The 20,073-nt window shown below is 37.5% G+C and overlaps 1 long non-coding RNA gene across 1 annotated transcript in view; it reads right to left on the bottom strand.

Annotated features, from left to right (window-relative positions):
* LOC138808656 (uncharacterized) overlaps positions 1–15,574 on the bottom strand; it is a 40,818-nt gene extending 25,244 nt beyond the window's left edge. Inside the window, exon 1 of the long non-coding RNA XR_011366562.1 lies at positions 15,325–15,574. This is a non-coding gene — a long non-coding RNA (uncharacterized lncRNA). The remainder of the gene's footprint in view (positions 1–15,324) is intronic.
* Positions 15,575–20,073: the final 4,499 nt, after the last annotated feature.

Below are 20,073 nucleotides of genomic sequence, written 5' to 3'. Positions count from 1 at the left end.
GGATTTCAAGTATAGGGAGCTAGTTACAATAGAGTTGATTTACGTACCCAGCACCAATAACAAACAAGTTCAACCATTCATCCAAGTGTAGAAATAGTACTCCCCACCATTTGTGTTGTTCAGTAGGTGCCTTCCAGAAATGTGTTAAATATATCAGCCTCCCATATTTCAAACCCAAATATTAGCTAATTAAGTAAATTTTATCACATAAGAAGGTACATTTTAAAAAGTCACTAATAGTTGCCTTATCATGTGTTGTTTTATATTTTCCCTATCTCTCTAACATAGTAAGAAATATGACTTTAAGTTTTGAATATCGGTACTGATGAGAGATGTGACAAAAATAAAATCTGTCTTTTATTTGTGTCATATTCCTCTAAGTAGTAAATTTTAGTTTTCTTCGTTTTCCAAAACTTATAGGTAGTAGAAAAAATTATCCTATGTAAAATAAAATAATCATACACCATTTTACAAAGCAATTTATAAAAACTGGTAGTTAGAAATAAATTCTAAGCCATTTTTAAATTTTCTTGTTGACTAAAGATTAATCTTCCAAATGAACTAGAATAAAATCATGTCTAAGTGCTTCACATCTCCAGTCTTGCAAATTGTTATTGCAGATGAATGAATTATGGAAATATAAGCTGACATCAGTTCAAGTATATGTGGGAGTGAAAATCCATGGAATGTATATAAACGTTTCAAAGTATTAACAGGCAGTTTAACAGAATGACTATCAGGAAATTGAAACCAGAGAGGAACAATAGTAAAGAAATAGAATGAATGAAAAATGGAACAAGGGGCAAGTACAGCTAGAATACTCAATGTACATATGTAATGAAGGAAGTGCTAAATCTGAACTCAATCTTGGAAAAAGAGTTGGTTGACATTGATAGAAGGAGTGACTCCGATCCAGGAGAATTAGACAATTAGATGGACATATTTAATTGTAAAACACTTGCACAACCTTTTGAAATTCAGTTAAAAAAACAACAAACAAAAACACACAAAAATGACAACCAAACAGCAATCACTAGAGAGTATGAATATGACCTCTCAAAATTTTAAGCAGTTAATGAAGGGCAGTCTTTGGAAAAGCAAACAATCTGTTCAAAGAGGGCATTTTGGGGTAGGGGAGAATTTTGACCAGATTTAGAAAGATTGTCTAAGGTTATAAATCACCTATATCTTCGGCAAATATTTTCTTCTGCGAGTGCTCTTTGTCTGAAATGGATACTCCAGTCCTGAGTCACACTTGATAGCTTGTGAAGACAGAATGGAAGAAACAAGATCAAGAACCTATTTCTCCACTGGAGAGAAAACAGTCCTCTCTGTTTTCTCTCAATCTCCTCACTACTCCATTTTCATACTTTTAATAAAGTCAAGTGATTTTGAATTATATCTTTCCTTCTTTGTTCTCACAAAGTAATTGTTCAAAATAATTCATTAAATATTATTTGCCATTATTTTCTATCATGCTGTTTACTTGTTCAAGCGAGTCCATTAAACTTCCCCTTTTCATTTGGTTGCCACGAAAATCCAACAACTGTGTTAATGAGGACCAACGCTAATGCAAAACTTTGTCTCCAAAAATCCAGTCCAAGAAAATATAATCACAAATATTTAGCTATAATTTTTTCTTTTTTTTTAACCTTGAAATCTTCTTGTGTCTAAAGTGCCCACAAAAATAAGTATTCCACCACTTTTTGGTTCAATCACTTCTAACCTCAAAGATATTTTGCTAACAAGAAGCTTAGAGGAAACCTAAGAATACTCCACTTTTATCTTCTCTCTTAAAACTTTTATCTTCTCTCTTAAGAATCTCTTTAGATACCATATCAGGAACAGTGAAGTTATTCTTTGCAAAATTATTTCAATAGGTTATTTTCCTCTTGGTCTTGTATTTGCTCAACAAGATGTATGGAGAAGAATAGAGTTAAATCACCAATTCCTTGGATGATATTGTCTGTTACAAAGGACAATACTTCTATGTCCTACTTCTATGTCCTCTTCTTAGCTCTTGCCTGATTTCCAATTAATCACAGGTTCTTGGCTTCAATTCTAGTGAAGCTGAAGCACTATAAGGCTTCCCCCACTGCTACATCTTCATGGTTTCTCTTTGAAAACTCTTTTATTTGGAGGTGGAATTTATTTTCATGTCTTGATTCAATTTGTTCTGCATTATACTGAGCCAAATAAGCTCTGTAAAATCACTTTAGGTAGCAAAAAGATTAACACAATCTATATCACTATATAAAATAGTTTTGGCCCCCTCCAGTGCTGAAACCAAAACGCTTAGCTAGGGCTTCTAATGACGTGTTTTCTTACCTTTTCTATTTGCTCGATTCTTTTCTGATCCCCAAACTTTTGGGCTTATGTAATAAGAGAAGTTTTCACTATCTCATGTTAATAAGGATATTATATTTTTGAGCTACTTAGAAATGTGAAATCATTGAAGTATTCAGTCAGATTTTTTTCTGTGTTTCAGTGCTTCACGTGCAAAGAAATTGTGGAAAGTATTAAAACAGAGAAGTGTAAACTCAATACGTTCTTTCATTGTGCAGGACACTTTCTCCCTAAATATTTTGACCCAAATAATCTTTTTAAGAGAATTACTGTTTAGTAATTAAAGGTCAATTCTGAAATTTTGATGTCTTATTTAAAAAAAAAACTTTGAATTTAAATTCCAATACAACCTTGTTTCACACAGTAAGAGTATATTTCCTGGGTAAGGACAATTCTCATGGGAACCTATACAGGATTTACAGCAAGGTTTGAGAGGTTTGTTTGTTTACTGTGAAAATGAGCCACCTTACCCACATTGCTCCCTCTTAGCTAAGTCTCCATGGATTTCTTTGCATGAAAGCCTATTTTCCCAGGAAATTTTAAATTTTTTTAATAGGCTAAGTTAAAAGTTAGAACAATTAAAATTTACCTGCCATAATTTTAAAACACTTTTGGAATTCCTTTATCAGAATCTCAAATTTACCAATCCTAATTCCACGTTTATCATCAAAAACAGTTAACATGTTGTTTTCATGATATAGTATCCATGAAACTATTATTTTCCAGTGGTTTTGTTATGCATATATATGAAGGTATATGCAGATGCTGAGCAAAATGAATTCCAAGATATGGAAAGAGATATTTATTTGCAGTTGTTGTTTTTAATGTACTATGTGATTTCTATTTTCCTTGGGTTTTTCCCCTATGGTATAACTCCTACTGTGTTTGAATTTGGTACCCTGTGTATTGTGTATACATTTACCTTAATTAGGGAAGGGAAGAGAAACAACAAAATGGCGAGATAAAGGACAAAAAGCAAACCAATGCAATAGCAATACTCAGGAGACAATATGTTGGAAATGTACATTACAACGTGTGAGGGGTTTGGGTATGAAGGAAAAACGTGAGAAAAAATGAGAGAGGGCATAACAAGTTTGAAAAGTTATGTATTCACTGCCTTACCATTGCTAACCCACTGCACATCACTTTCACATTAAAATTAAATTTAAAAAATAGCCTGCATGAAATAAAATTTCACTGTATTGGTATAGTAAATATTATTCTTTATGTAGTAACTTTTTAAAAATTCAGTACTATTTGGCATATAATTTGAATTAATTACCCCTTCTTTATCAGAGGGCCATCAACTTGAATGTTATCCAACTAGATAATTTATTCACAATATACTTGCCAATATTTTCAGAAAAGAATAAATTAGTACTTTCTCATACTAAAACCAAAAGCCATTTAATTCTATGGAAACCCATAACTTTTAAAAGTAAATAAGTTGTTAAGAGGACAGAATATGTGTGTTCTTCAAAATTCCTATGACTAATAACTACTCACTTTCAAATTCTCAACATTCCATACCTGAGAGATTCAAAATAGTACCTGTTTGTATTTTATGTAATTCTGCAATAGATGCATTTTCCAATGGGGTGTTACAGATTGAGAAGTGAACAGAAAAATAGCCACATTCTGGTATAGGATAAAAGTATAAAGCACCGGTTATAATTAATTCTTCAAGAGTAAGCAATTGTTTATCAGATTAAGCTATTATTTCTATGACCATCAATCCCAAAATTTATGACCTAAAGTCATCCTAGACCAACAGTTTCCAACTTGTAGTGTGCACCTCAAAATTCCCTTAATTCACATCACAAATAGCTTATCTCTATTGGGAAAAATATTACACCTTGCTAATGTGATGCCCTCCGTGTTCTGGAAAGAACACCACAACGTACTGGGTTGCATCATTTTTCCTCCACTGGTATTCTTGCAAATATTATTTATATTTATACTTTTTTACTATCATAGATATTCAGGATGCTAAGATTGGAAGATTACAGTTGAAAGCCCACCCAGGCAGGAAGGTTCCCTAGATTTTTATCTCCAATAAACTTCTCAGCAAAAGCCAGACACAAGTGGTACTGAGGTTGAAGTGGTAGGGCACAAGCCTTGAGCTTAACAGGCTCAGAGACAGTGTCCAGGTCCAGAGTTCAAGCCCTATGACAAAGCAATAAAACAAAAACAAAAATAAAAACAAACCCATATCCTAGCATTTTTCTCACTGTATACAGAGGCACGTAATTAAGGAAATTGCTTCCTGTGTTACATACAGGTAGAAGAAAGAAGAGGTCACACAATTATTCTATTCATACCATGTTATATTAAAGCCTCAAAAATTGCTTTTTCTAAATTTATAAATTAATATCATCAATTTCTTGGCAACTCTGTCTAAATTATTCACATTATCATTTTCTACATTAACAGTTAGAATTATCTATTAACTGAGTTCTAATTATAACTCGCTTGAAACAATATGCTAGGTAAATAGAATGCAAGAAACATCTGTAAATTTGTCAATTAAACCCTCTACCTAAAAAGAATTTTGTAGTATCCTATAGAATATGAAATTACAAATGAAACCAAAGTATTTTTTGAAGTCTAAACTCCAATTTAGCAAGATCTATAAAGACCTACATTAGGTGATCTTTGCTATTCCTCCAGGCTTAAGCTTTTGTAATCCTTCATCCTTTCCTTGGAATCTAACAGAATGATGATTACGTACTTTTTCAAATTTTGGATGGGAATCATGAACCACTTTGCATGTAGGAATGTTCTGTAATGAAGAGCGCATTTAAAACACAACTGAGGAGGGGCTGGGAAGGTGGCTTAGTGGTAGAGCACTTGCCTCAAATGCATGAGGCCCTGGGTTCAATTCCTCAGCACAACATAAGCAAAAAGGAAAAAAAGCAGAAAGTGGCGCTGTGGCTCAAGTGGTAGAGCACTAGCCTTGACCTGAAGAGATGAGGGACAGTGCCCAGGCCCAGAGTTCAGGCCCCAAAACCGGAACCAAAAAAAAAATTAAAAAAGAGTTAAAAAAATAAAAAATAAAATAAAACACAACTGAGGATTATATACCAGTTGTATTTCAATAGAAAACTTGGCTTCTCAAAACATAATGAAAAAATTAGCCCAAATTTCCAACTGTGTATTCCTTCCTTGTTTGGTTTGTTTTATTAAGACAAAATTATACTACCTGGTCCAGCGAAGTTATCAGTAGTAATTCCAGTCTCTAATCTCCTGTCAGTTTGAGTGCTAGAATTCAAGGCTTGTATCACATTGCCCCACCATAGTTTCTTGGTTTATTTCTTTATCTGTTTGTTTGTTTATTTATTTATTTTTGGGTCCGGTAATGGGTCCTGAACTTTGGGCCTGGATGCTGTCCCTCAGCTAATCAGCTCAAGGCTAGTGCTCTAACACTTGAGCCACAGAGCCACTTCTGGCTTTTTTCTTTTTGCTTACGTGGTGCTGAGGAATCAAACCCAGGGCTTCATGCATGCAAGGCAAGCACTCTACCACTGAGCCACCTTCCCAGCCCCTTCTTGGTTTATTTAATCTAGATACAGACTATCAATTCTGAACTTATCCAGTGATATTATCCACTAGACTTCTTAGACTGTTCATGCACTATTTTGAAAGATGTTCTAATATTTGACACAGGGTATGAACATTTTCAAATGCACCTGCCGGGTCTCTGATTCATTCCTCCATGGATCCTATCCCTTTAATATTGATTACTTGACTCTCTTACTATCTCTGGTCCCTACTTATGTAATATTCTCAAACTTTTTTGAAGAAAGTTCACTTTAGGATTTTCTAATTTTAAAAATTACCACTTGATTCTAGTCTCACTCAGGAAATACTTTCTATTGTTTTCTAACTTTTCTACATATTCTGAGAGTTGCTTCATTTGTGTATATGTGTGTGCACATATAAGTGTGTTTATGTTTATATGTATGTATGCAAAAGCCTCTAGCTCTTATTCATCATTCTTGCTCATGACTGTTATTCCATCACCTGAGCCAGTCTTCCAATCTAGCTTTTGGCTGGTTAATTATAGATAGTGTCTCAAACACTGTTCTTCCCAGGCTGGATGTAATCTGAACTTCCCAGACTCCTTTACATACTTAGGTTTAATTTATCCAGTAGAAACAACTTTTAAGCTACAAACATTTTTGTGAGTGTAAAGTCTAAGCTGTAGCCCAGATTTTTAACTCAAGAATTCATATAATGATAGATGAACATAACATTACATATGTTGAATGTACACTGTTAGAAATGTGATCCTAAGCTGGGTGGTGGTGAGATCTGAGGATTGGGGTTCAAAGGCAGCCCAGGTAGGAAAGTCCAGGAGACTCTTTTCTCCAATTTACTGCAAGAAAACTGGAAGCCGCACTGTGGCTAAAGTGGTAGAGCATTAGCCTTGAGCGGAATAGCAGAGGGACAGTGCCCAGGCCCAGAATTCAAGTGCCAAGACCACCACCAACAAAAAATATATAAGTAAAGGAAAGAAAAAATGTGATCTTATCCACCAGTTGATGGCTAGTATAATCCCTGCTCTCTCAAGTTGGAATTTTTTCCTTATTAAATCCATGCTCTTATATCTGACTTGCATTGGAAACAGAATTATTCTTCCATTCTAATTTCTACAAAGTTGTGTCATTAGCAAGCGTGATTAGGAAGGGAGTGGCCTCATACTTCGGGATCCACGTAGGAGTAATGCTTTCTCAATATCACTCTCATAAATCTACATACTGGACTTGGCTTTATTATTTCAATGTGGTCTTATTTGTAGAGTCTTCTATAGTGTATTGAACCCTTATACTTAAACACAGAATTTCCCTTTCTCTTATTATTGCTATAGTTAACACGAGTTAACAAATTCATGTACACTTGGGAAATAATGTGCAGCATATATACTCACAAAAAAATGATCTAGGACCCTTCTTCCTCTTTAAAATTCGCCTTAATTTACAGAGAATTTACAAATTTTGAATTCAATATACTCATGAATAATGTATTTATAAGAAATATAAATTTCATATTTTCTCTTTACTAAGTTGTCTCTGAAATACGTGTTACATCAGGTCCAATGTGTTCTTGTGTTATTTCGGTGAAGCCGGAAATCATTCATTATACCTCAAGCAGCACCATAGATTGTTCCTGGAAGTAACTGTTACTGGATATGGAAACTGATCCCAGTAGAGGAATGGAACATAGAGTATTGACAAAGTTCAAGTTAACTTGTGCTTTCCTTTATACTGTAAAAGAAGAGAATCCGAAGGCTTGAAGGAAACTCTGTCCCTGACTTTTTCTAGTGTGTTTTGACTTATATATAATTATTCTGTAAACTTCTAGTTGAGAGTATTACAAAAAGATATAATGTGCCATTTGCTGGCCAGCATAGAACAAAAAGAAATAACGTTGTTTTAAATATGTTCTTCTTCAGGGGCTGGGAAGTTGGCTCTGTGGTAGTGCACTTGCCTTGCATGCCTGAGGCCCTGGGTTAGGTTTCTCAGCACCACATAAACAAAAATAAGCCAGAAGTGGTGCTGTGGCTCAAGTAGTAGAGCGCTAGCCTTGAGTTGAAGAGCTGAGGTAAAGCGCCCAGGCCCAGAGTTCAGGCCCAAGACTGGACCCCCCCAAAAAATTCTACTGCAATGAAACAAAGACATGGATGTTTTATAGTGTTTTTTGGATGGATATTTCACCCCGAGATGATTCTTTTGTTGCAGAAGTCAGTTATCAATTACTTTAGTTTGGTCCTGAGTTCTCCAGAGCAGTAAGGATTCCAAAAAAGCATCCAGTGCCTATGATCAGCAAAAGGAGCCATTTCTCAGACCAATACTCCTTTAAGGAGGGTCCAATGAAATATCTGTTTTTTTGTTTGCTTTTGTGTTTAGCTTGTGTTGGTTCTGGGGCTTGAACCCAGAGGCTGAACCCTGTCCCTGAACAGTTTTCTTTCCTGCTCACCTACCCCCAGAGCTAGTACTCTACTGCTTGTACCAAAACTCCAATTCTGGCTTTTTGCTGTGTAATTACAAATAAGAGTTTGACAGATGCTCCTGCCAGGTTTGGCTTTAAACTAAGATAGTAAGAAAGCCCAGTGACATCAACTGTATAGACTTCTCTTTTCAAACGAGAAATATTAGATGAAGTTTATTGTAAAGCTAATATTTTACAATTTTTTTCTTTCTTTATTATTGTGAGCATAAGGTACAGAGGAGTTACAATTACATGGGCAAGATAACGAGTACATTTCTTATCAATCATTGTTGCCTCCTCTTTGTTTCCCCTTCCCATCCCTTCCCATATTCCCCCCTCCCCATACCGGATCCTCCCCCACACCAACGTTGTAAAGTTCGTTTTTCGACATAACGACTTGTACATCTCATTGTTGAAATGGGTCCACCTGTATCCCTAGTTAAATGATTTGTTTTTAGAGCATATGTCCAGAAAAGAATCCATAACATTACTCAGCAAAAGTTGGTGCACTGAATCATTTTGGAATTTTTTTGTTTGGGAGGATTACTGAACTTGCCATTCCTTTTGGGGAAACTTAAAGTCATATTTCACCTTTTTTGTTGGTTGTGGGGCTTGAACTCTGATCCTGGGTGCTAAGCTAGAGCACCACCTCTGGGTTTCTGGTGGTTAATTGAAGGTTAGGGTATCGTGGACTTTCCTGACCAGGCTGGCTTTGAACCACAATCCTCTGGTCTCAACCTCCTGAGTAGCTAGGATTACAGGAGTAAACCACCAGCACCTGGCTCATATTTGCATTTATGTGCACTGAATGACACTGTGTAGACAAAGAATGGAAATTTTAACCAAATGATATTGCAGCATTTCAGAAAAATTGAAGTAGCAATAAATATGTCCTCCTTTCCATTTTGTTACATTAATGACTGATGATCTATGGGACCCTTACATGAGCATCCTCTGCCATCTGTATAGGTGTATTTAGTATCAGGAAATGTTCATAGAGAAATATAGAAAGAATAAGATTTTTAGAAAGCAAAGGAGATAAGGTATGAAAGAATAGCTTAGAAGGAGATACATTTATCACACAGAGATTAAGAGCTAGCCTAAGAGATTTAGAATGTTAAAGGCAATGAGGAACAGCCTAGCTGACAACTAGTTCTACAATAACCAAAAATGGTTCTCAAGAACATTTTCTGGTATACCTTAATTACTATCATTTATTCCTTCTATCTGGAGTTATTCCTTATTTTCTTTCACAACTATTAATTAACCTCTGCATTTTTGGTGCCATAACTGTCTAAAAAGATTTCAAAATCACACATAGCCTACCATTCCCTTTGTGATTAGCAGTTACGACACAAATCCTGGAGTGGTTGAATTTCCAGAATTAAACGTTACCTGACATCTAAGCACATCTCTGGCATTAATTGTTGTGACTTAATGAACAAGACTTTTTTCAACACAGTATCCTCATATAAGTAAAGTACATGAATTAGGAACTGTTGTCAGGGGTCAGTATGGAAGGAGTAATTATATATTCCAAGTGTGGGTTATTTATTTTGCATTTACTAACTGAATGTTTTTGTTTTCTTTTGATTTGATTTGTTTTTGTTCTTTTTGCCAGTAGAGGGGCATAAACTCAGGGGTAGGGAATTTTCCTGAGCTTTTTTTTTTTCTTGCTCAATGCTAGCTCTCTATCATTTGAGGCACAGCACCACTTCCAGTGGTTTTGTGTGTGTGTGTGTGTGTGTTACTAAGGAATTGAACCCAGGGTTTCATGGATGCTAGGCAAACACCGTACCATGAAGCCACATTCCCGGAGCCCTAAATAACTTTCTTAAGATGGCATTTCATTTTCATTCTGTAACTATATATCATATTTTTGGCCAGGTGCTAGAAAATGATGTAGAAAGCAATACAATACAATAAGTCTAGTAAGGCTGGATGGACAATGAATAACTGTTACCGTCTATCCAGGTAACAGAAGGGCTTATCTCATGGAGCTGTTTCAACAAGCTGAGGAGACAGCTCCTGACCCACAGCCAACCTTGGGTTCCAGCCACATGGGGATGCTGAGCCCCCTCCTCCAGCACCCATTTGACCCGTTCTTGTGAAAGAGAGAGAGAAAAAAAGTCAGAATTACAATTAAGTCTGGTGCCAGTGGCTCAGAATTCTAATCCTAACTATACAGGATTCTGAGATATGAGGATCATGGTTCATAACCAGCCCAGGCAGGAACGTCTGTGAGACTTTCATCTCCAAAGAACCACCAGAAAATCAAAAGTAGTGTTGTGGGCTCAAGTGGTAGAACACTAGCCTTTTGCTGAGGCTTTTGGGAACATCGCCCATGCCTAGAGTTCTAGCCCCACGACTGACAAGAAGTGGACTTCATACCACAAGAAGCGGACTGAATAGCACCCATTGTCCTAGGGAGCATTTTAGCAAAGTCAGGCAGAGCTTCCTCTGAAGTTGAAGTCATAAGTAGGTTACCTGGCTTCTCTCTGCCTTGGTATCTCCAGTTGCAAAACTCAACACAGTGAAGGATCCTCTTCCTCATGGGGATAGGGTAATGATGAGAGAGAGCCATGTTTTGTTTCATAATCCCACATCTGTTGCACAATTAATAACAGGCCCCACCTGAGCCCTTTCTGGCTATCTTCCTGTCATTTCCTCAGAGAATTGCCGAGAACCTTATCTGAAGTCTACTCCCTCTGTTCCTAGCCATGCTCCAGAGATCCCTCTGTATAAATCCCTTGTTTCCTCACAACTGTCCTGTGAGGAGAATGAGGTCTGATTGTTACGAACCTACCCAGACCTTCACCTGTGGTCAAGAATTGTCTGCTGTGATTTTTCTGCCTGCTCAAACTGACTTAAGAAACCATTAAACCACAGGAAAATCAAACACAAATAGACCAGAGTCTCCAACAAGAGACAGGTTAAGAACACAAGGGAGATACAGGATCTTCCCATCCCCCACAAAAAAAAAAATCAAAGAACTCTTTCTTTGTACCTTTTACAAATTTTTTTATAAAAGTTTTTTATTAATTTTTAATTTTTTACTTTAATTTTTTCTATTAATTTTTTTCTTCCTCTCAAAATTTTATCTCTTTTCAGAAACATTGAAGTAAAACCTTGCATTCTCTCAGGCCACAAGGGAAAAAAATTAAAACATAAAAGGAAAAGCCACCAGAGAAAATCCTGTAACACACTGTAACAACACACTGCTGAATCATGAGTGGGTCATTGAAGAGATTAGAAAAGAAATTCAAATGTTGATGAACATACAAATTACCAGCTCCTTTGGGACACAGCAAAGGCAGTACTCACAGGCAAGTTTATAGCTGTGAGTTCATACATCAACGAATTGGAGAGATCTGAAACCAACCATTTAATGAGACATCTGAGTCTCCTTGAAAAAGAGCAGCAAGATGATCCCCAATCCAGTAGATGGTAAGAAATAATTAAAATTAAATCAGAATTAAATGAATTAGAATCCCAAAAAATCATAGAAAGAATCAACAAAACAAAGATTTGTTACTTCCAAAAAATTAACAAAATTGACAGACTCTTAGCAAATCTTATAAGAAAAAGAAGAGAACACACCCAAATAAACTCAGAGATGAGAATGGAAACATCACCACAGAAACAACCAAGATTCAGAACATTATAAGGGAATACTTCTCAAAACTTTATGCTAATAAGTTTGAGAACTTGGCAGAAATGGACCTTTTCCGAGCAAATATTGACATGCCAAAACTAAACCAAGATGAGTTATACCATCTTAACAGGCCCATATCAAGCATTGAAATAGAAACATCAATAACAAACCTTCCATCTAAGAAAAGCCCAGGATCAGGTGGCTTTACAGCATAATTCTATAAGCCCTTGAAAACACAGCTCACACCAATACTCCTCCAAATCTTCAATGAAATTGAAAGAGAAAGTTCACTGCTGAACTCATTCTATGAAGCCATAATAACCCTCATGCCCAAACCAGGCAGGGACACATCACAGAAAGATAACTATAAACCCATTTATTTGATGAACATTGATGCAAAACTTTTCAACAAAATGTTGGCCAATCAAATTCAACAATTCATCCAAAAAATTCTACACACTGATCAAACAGGATTCATTTCAGGGATGCAAAGCTGGATCAATATACCCAAATCAATTAATATAATTCAACACATCAACAGGAGCAAAGATAACAACCACCTGGTTATCTCAATAGATGCAGGAAAAGCATTTGACAAGATCCAACGCCCCTTTATGATGATGGTTCTGGAAAAATTAGGAATCCATGGAACTTTCCTCAATGCAATAAAGACTATATATGACAAACCTACAGCCAGCATTATACTTAATGGTGAAAAACTAAAGCCATTTCCTCTTAACTCAGGAACGAGACAAGAAGGTCCACTCTCGCCACTTCTCTTCAATCTAGTATTAGAATGCCTAGCTACAGGAATAAGACAAGATGCAAACCTAAAGGGGATCCAAATAGGGAAAGAAGAAGTAAAACTCTCCCTCTTTGCAGATGTCATGATCTTGTATTTAAAGAATCCAATAGACTCCACTCCCAAATTACTCAAGCTGATTCAAATCTTTGGCAAAGTATCAGGGTATAAAATTAACCCCTCAAAATCAATGGCTTTTCTGTATACCAACAATGAGAAAAGTGTGGCTGAATTTAGGAAAGCATCTACATTCGTAATATCCCCACAAAAAATAAAATACCTAGGAATTAACCAAAGAAGTGAAGGAATTCTATGATGAAAATTTTAAAAACCTGAAAAAGGAAATCAAAAGAGATCTTAGAAAGTGGCAAAAACTCCCATGCTCATGGATTGGAAAGATAAACATCGTGAAAATTGCAATCCTTCCAAAGGCTCTCTACAAATTCAGTGCGATACCTATCAATATTCCAATCTCATTCTTCAAGGAAATAGAAGAGGCAATCCAATAATTCATAGAGGATAATAAAAGACCGCGAATAGCAAAGCGATCCTCAACAGAAAAAAACTGTGCTGGAGGAATATCATACCAAATTTCAAACTCTACTACAAAGCAATTGTAATCAAAACAGCTTGGTAATGGCATAAGAACAGACCTCAGGACCAATGGAATAGAATTGAAACCCCAGAAATGAACCTACAGACATATAGCCAACTACCCTTCAATAAGGGAGCTAAAATAATAGACTGGAAGAAAGACAGCCTCTTCAGTAAAGGGTGCTGGCAAAATTGGTTAACTACTTATAGAAAACTAAAGCTAGATCCGTATATATCACCCTGCACCAGAATCAACTCCAAATGGATCAAAAACCTCGGAGTCAAAGCAGACACTCTGAAAACACTGCAGGATGGAATAGGAGAAATCCTAGGTCTCCTTGGCCCAGGTTGAATTTTTTTTAATAGAGACCCAGAAACACAAGAAATCAAAGAAAGGTTGGACAAATGGGATTGCACGAAGTTCCAGAGCTTCTGCAAGGCAAAGGACATAGCTAGCAAGATCAATAGAAAGCCCACGGATTAGGAGAAAATCTTCACTAGCCATACTAGAGAGAAGGGTCTCATATCTAAAATATACTTGGAACTCAAAAAATTAAATCCCCCAACAACAAATCCTCAAAGAAACAACTGCCCAATAAATAAGGCTAAAGCCTTAAAGAGAAACTTCTCTGAAGAGGAAAGAAGGATGGCCAATAGACAAATGAAGAAATGCTCAACCTCTCTAGCCATAAAAGAAATGCAAATCAAAACAACATCGAGATACCACCACACCCCAGTTAGAATGGCTATACTGAAGAACTCTGATAACAGATTCTGGAGGGGATGTGGACAGAAGGGAACCTTACTTCATTGTTGGTGAGAGTGTAAATTTGTTCAACCTCTTTTGAAAGCTCTATGGAGGTTCCTCAAAGCACTCAACATAGAGCTCCCCTATGATCCAGCAATCCCACTTTTGGGCACTTACCCAAAGGTTTACAAAGAAGACCACACTAAAGCATCCAGCACAACTATGTTTATTGCAGCCTTTTTTTTACCATAGCTAAGATATGGAAGCAACCCAGATGCCCTTCAGTAGATGAATGGATCAAAAAATTGGGTTATATATACACAATGGAATTCCATGCCTCCATCAGAATGAATGACATTGCTCTATTTGTTAGGAAATGGAAAGACTTGGAAAAAATTATATTAAGTGAAGTAAGCAAGAACCACAGAAACATAGGTCCCATGTTTTCCCTTATTTGCAATAACTAGTATATATCTGAGTCAAGCATAAAAGTTCAGATAAATACATGTTAGTGAAAAGAACCCTAAAATATCTATTCAATTTTTTTTCTTTCATACGATTGTTTCTAGTACATTCATAAAATTTATTTGTTGCTTTTTATATCCCTCCCCCACCGTATAATCCATGCTTTCACTGTATTTGATGTTGTTATAATTTATGGAGGGGAAGGGAAAAAACAAATCGTTGCAATAGGGATTAAAGTTGGACCCATTGCAACAATGAGACGTAGAAGTGGTATGTAGAAAATGAACTTGACAACTCTGGTAGGGGGAGGGGGAGGATGGGATGGGAAGGGGAAACAAAGGAGGTGGCTACAATGCTTGATAAAATATGTTCTCATATCTTGCCCATGTAATTTTAACCCCTCTGGATAGTATTTTCACAATTAAAAAAAACTCTGCTGCTGTGGACTAAATGTTTGAGATAATCCATCTAAATCGATGACTGTGCATGTTGCTACATGTTTACCACCCCAACTACAGATGACCAGGCCCGGTGGAGCATACCTGTCACAGATAGGAGGACATCAATCCAGCCCAGCCAGAGCATATAGAGGCTCTGTTTCAGAAATGCCCAAATCAGAAAGGTGGCTTCTCAGAGCCAGGGAGAGGAAACAAGTAGTGGGTCTTGGTGCCCTCAGAGGGGCGTCTGACCCAGGGTAGGGGTGGTTTTGGGGCAGCCACTCACATGCGCTCCTAGGAGAAGTTGCTTGAGGCTGCTCCAGGTGGGGCAAGCGGGAATGGCAGTGGCATTGCAGACACATGTCCTCAGAGAACCAAGGCCATTGACCAAGTTGGAGCTTTACACAGCCTGGCAGGGTGCCATTGCCTGGTTTGAAATTCTGAACCTTGGGAAGGCAGGGAGGGGGCTGGGGACTAGGCAGGCATCTCAATTTCCTTCTATATTCCAGTCGCCTTGAGTGTCTTCTCACCACTCAGCCATCTATACCTTCCTCAACTGCTGGTAGTGTTGTAAACTAACAGAGGGAATCCTGGTGCTACCAGGCAGCATGGAATGTGGGCGTGGCCACCATGCTTGTATCTCATTGGTCAGAAAGAACAATGAAAGAATGGGGGTGTGGCCAGAATCCTGTGATGCAAACAGCATGTGCTGAGTCAAGAAGATAGCAGCTCCCCCAGCTCTTTTCCCAGGGAACAATGTCCAATTCAGTTGGAGACAAGAGCGTGACCTGCTTAAGCTGAATGGCTGCACAGATCATTGTATATGGCTGTTTGTTCCCAGTCCCAGACCATGAACTGAGGATATGGGCAAAGTCTGTGAGCTGCTTTTGCTCAAGGCTGGCCTTCCACACTGGAGCCACAGGGATTCTGGCTTTGTTGGCACTGAAGTTGGACTTTCCTGCCTAGGGTGACTTCGACCATGAGCCACCCATCACAGCCTTGTAAGTATCAAGGAAGACTGTTGAGGGCCACTGGTGCCTGCCTAATCATTGGTCTTACTGGTGTTCTTGGACAGACTGATAAGTTCCCTATCCTTGGGTTTAAGTGGTGGGAGCTATAGCCCACAGTTGGAATCCTGGTCCAGCCACCTCAAAATGGAAGGAGATCCTAAGAAACTTACTCCTGTCCATATGATTACCAATAGAATATGATGTATGTCATGATTGAAAGAGCAGTCCTTGAAAGATTGTAGGATAAATTTATATATAATTATTTTATAGGACACTGATCGATGTTAGTTAATGCTTTATGAAGCATTTAAACAATCACATTCATAAAATGGAGGCATAAAGAAATACCTAAGAATTACTATGCTATTACATAATATAAAGGTGCCATTATTCTGCATGGACTGGGATTGGAACCTATGGTCTTGGTAACTCTGTTGCACTGTGTGGGAAGGGGAAGCTTGCCTCCTTGAAGTCAAGAAATACAAGTCGGTTCTTTAGGCCTGAAATAGATCCCCACCACTAGAAAACATCCTATTCATGTACAATTTACATATATGATTCATATTTACATACATACGTTGACTCCATATTGCATTCAGTGCAGTTATTTTATTTGTTTTATTCATGTATTGACCATTTATTTTGACTATTATGGCACATAAAACATTGATTACATAAGATATAGGTCTGCATATGTATTCCACTTCATACCTGACACTCAAGACTTTCACAGAAAAGGAAAACATGCATCGCCATCAACTTCTTACTCCACAATTCATTTTTAGGGAGTGCTGGCAACTGAACTCACAGCCTACAAGCCTAGTAGGCCCAATTCATGAATGGGTGAGTGTCAGCATGCCATACTGGGGCAAATTAAGCTGAAAGGCTATAACCAGGAACTGAGATCAAGCCCCAGGTGTTAGCAAAATAAGAACAGATTGAACTGCAGATGGAAGTATTTATATGTATATATATATATATATATATATTAATATGTATTTATATAGAGTGTTAAAGATGTCTATATATTACTCAGTTATATAGACTAGATTCCTACCAATTCCTGGGTATTAATAATGCGTCCATGTCAATAATGTTATTGTTTTCATCCTTATACTATTAATGAAATCAATCAGTGTCCTGAAATTATTGCATTCCTTTAAGTAATAATATTCTTTTTATTCTTCATAAATACTAAATAAAAATCAATTAGCCTCCTGAAATGATGCTGCCTAAATTTATAGTAGCATCATTCATGATCAACTCATTGAACATTGACATTGATAACATTCCATTTTTCTTCCTATGGTTGGGAACAATTTTCTTAGTATCTCCTGCCATTGGTTGGTGTTAGGAGGGGGATTCGAAATCAGGGCCTATGTTGCCACGTGGGCCTATGGGTTCCCAGATAGTCTGGCAGCCTTCAGCAATGCAAGGTGAAGTACCCTTTGCAACAGTGTCATTCAGACCCATGAGGGTCACCGTGCAAAGGAAGAAAACATAAAAAGGCCACATTTTTTCTGTGCATTGCTTTCCCTGAAAGACCTGAGGGTCTAGGATCCCAGAAGGAGCTGTAGGTCTAGTCGCTGCACCCCAGCCTAGGGTGATCCAAGTTGAGGCAGAGTTGCCACAAACTGACTTCAAGCCCATACTGAGAAAAGTAAAATAAAAAATTAACTCACTGGCTTGCAATTCGTGATGTTTAATCTTCCAAGCTTTAAATTTGAACTCAGGATCTCGGTAAATCTGCAGCAATGTTGATGAAGGAGAAGATCACTGTACTTGAATATAAGAAAGTCAGACCTGGGACGATGGTGGAGAAGCTGGAGTCTAAACAAGCTCTCACATAGAAAGCAGTTTTAGAGTTCCAGTGAACAGTCCTAAGCCAGATAATCACACCAAGTGTGCCATCACAGGACAGAGAGTCAGGCCAGAGAGGGAAAATCCAGGCAAAGAGACAGATCTGAGCTCTTGTGAGCAGCCGCCGCAGCGGCGGCAGCAGTGGCAGCTGAGACTGCAGGCGCCATACCTGAGCCACACAGAGTCCGGGACGAAGGAGCCAGACGCAGCGGGTGAGCGGATTCTACTCAAAACCAGCAAGAACCGACAAGGAGCACACATCTTCATCCTGCAGTTCACAGACCAGAGACGACCCAGGAACCAAGACGGCGTGAGTAGAAGCCTGATGTCCTCACTCCTTCTCAGGGAGCAGAGGAGGGAATGCTACCCCTCCCCCCCCCCATTGGAGATCTCCATCTTGGATACTGACAAAGAGCTCCAACTCAAGCCTTGGAATAAAATGAATCATTTAACAGGTCACAAGAACTTAACGGCGTTGTGACCTGCCAGACTCAGCTCCACCCAGGGAAAAGTCACCCAGGTTGGGCGCCAGCCCTAGTAGTGGCATTCTTCACTGGGTAATCAGAGCCAGAGGCTGGCCCTCCCTAGAGAAGCTTCGACAATCAATTGAAATTCAGTAAACAGAAACCCTGAGAATGTCTCCAGGCTGGGCTTTGTGAGTCTTTCACAAACTAGCCACCCGGAAAAGCTACTGCTTGTTGAAAGTCTTCAACTATACCCAGAAACTAGCCTCATCACTGCATCTCCCTCTTTTGTGATACTCAAAGCAGATCTGACTCCCATTGAACTAGCCTGGGAGGAGGATCACAAAATCCTGGGTAAAGTAGAACATTTTTCTGCTTGTTAGAATAAACTGACTTAAGAAACCAACCAAGCCAAAGGACCAAAAGCAGACAAGAGACTCCAACAAGAGGCTGGTTACGGACACAAGGGAGATACAGGATTTTTCCCACCCCTCCGCAAAAAATCAAAGAATTTTTTTTCTTCTTCTTCTTCTTTTTTTTTTTTTTTTGGTACCTTATATAAAAAAAATTTCATTTCTAAAACTTTTTTTAATCATTAATTTTTGCCTTGATTGAAAAAAAAATGTTTTCCAGTAACTTTTTTTTCCTCTTACAATTTTTATTTTAGGGATACGTGTGTGCATTTTTCCTTCATTTTTGATTTCTTTCTCTTTTTTTCTTTTTTACTTATCTTTTTGTTTTTTGTTTAGCTCTACTGAACTTCTCATCTTTTTTTCTTCCTTTCTTATCCTTTTCATCTTTTCCTCTCTTTCGTTCTTCTTTATGGAATGTACCTCTTGTTCTGCACATCCTCAGATAAACCTGTAGTTGACTATTAGACCCTATCCTCCATTGTGTACACACTTAATCCACAAATTTATTATTCAATTCAATACCTCTGAGATATAAATTCCTTAATAGCAGTAATACTTCTTTATAACTATATAATATATTAAGCATTTTATTTTTAAGTTTTCACATCTCCTTTATATCCCTCCCCTTCTCTCATTATATTCACATTCTTCTCTAAATAGATTCTTGTCGAATTCCTGCATAATATTATTAATTTTATTTTTCTATTTTTTATGGTCTCTTTTCTTTTCCATTTCCCTTTCTTCATTTTTTTCTCTCTCTCTACTTTCATCCTACCCAACCATTTTCCTGCTTTGAGATTAGGACTTAGTTAACACTCCCTGTGATTTCCCACATCAATCTATTCCTATTTTTTACCCACATCACTCCCTAACCCTAATAATTTCTGGTTTTCCAAATTCTTCTCCGTGGTTCGTAGCCCATTAACATATAGTTGTTTGATATTGAATAAATGTATCTGTTGAACTAGATTGTATCTGTTGAACTAGATTGTATCTGTAGACTATTGACTGTGCAAATTCAGACTTTGGTTGATGCTTGCCTTAAGATAGTGTTCTAGCACAAAACTGGTGCTATTTTCATCTCAAATGGGCAGAGTAAGCCGGAAAAACACAAGAAAAATGGCAAGTCCGTGTATCTCAATTCCCAATCTTGATAATCAGGGAACAGAACAGATAATTAATAATCCAGAGGAGAGTTCCCAAATAGCTCTACAAACACTGTTGGCAAACATGATAAATGAAAAGATTGAAAACTTACAAAGGACTCTGTATGAGCATGATAAGGAGA

This window comes from Dipodomys merriami, unplaced genomic scaffold, assembly GCF_024711535.1.
Source record: "Dipodomys merriami isolate MVZ:Mamm:240054 unplaced genomic scaffold, mDipMer1.0.p SCAF_465, whole genome shotgun sequence".
NCBI lineage: Eukaryota > Metazoa > Chordata > Mammalia > Rodentia > Heteromyidae > Dipodomys > Dipodomys merriami.
The sequence above is the reverse complement of the archived record's forward strand: the minus strand, read 5'-3'. Positions and strand labels throughout refer to the sequence as shown.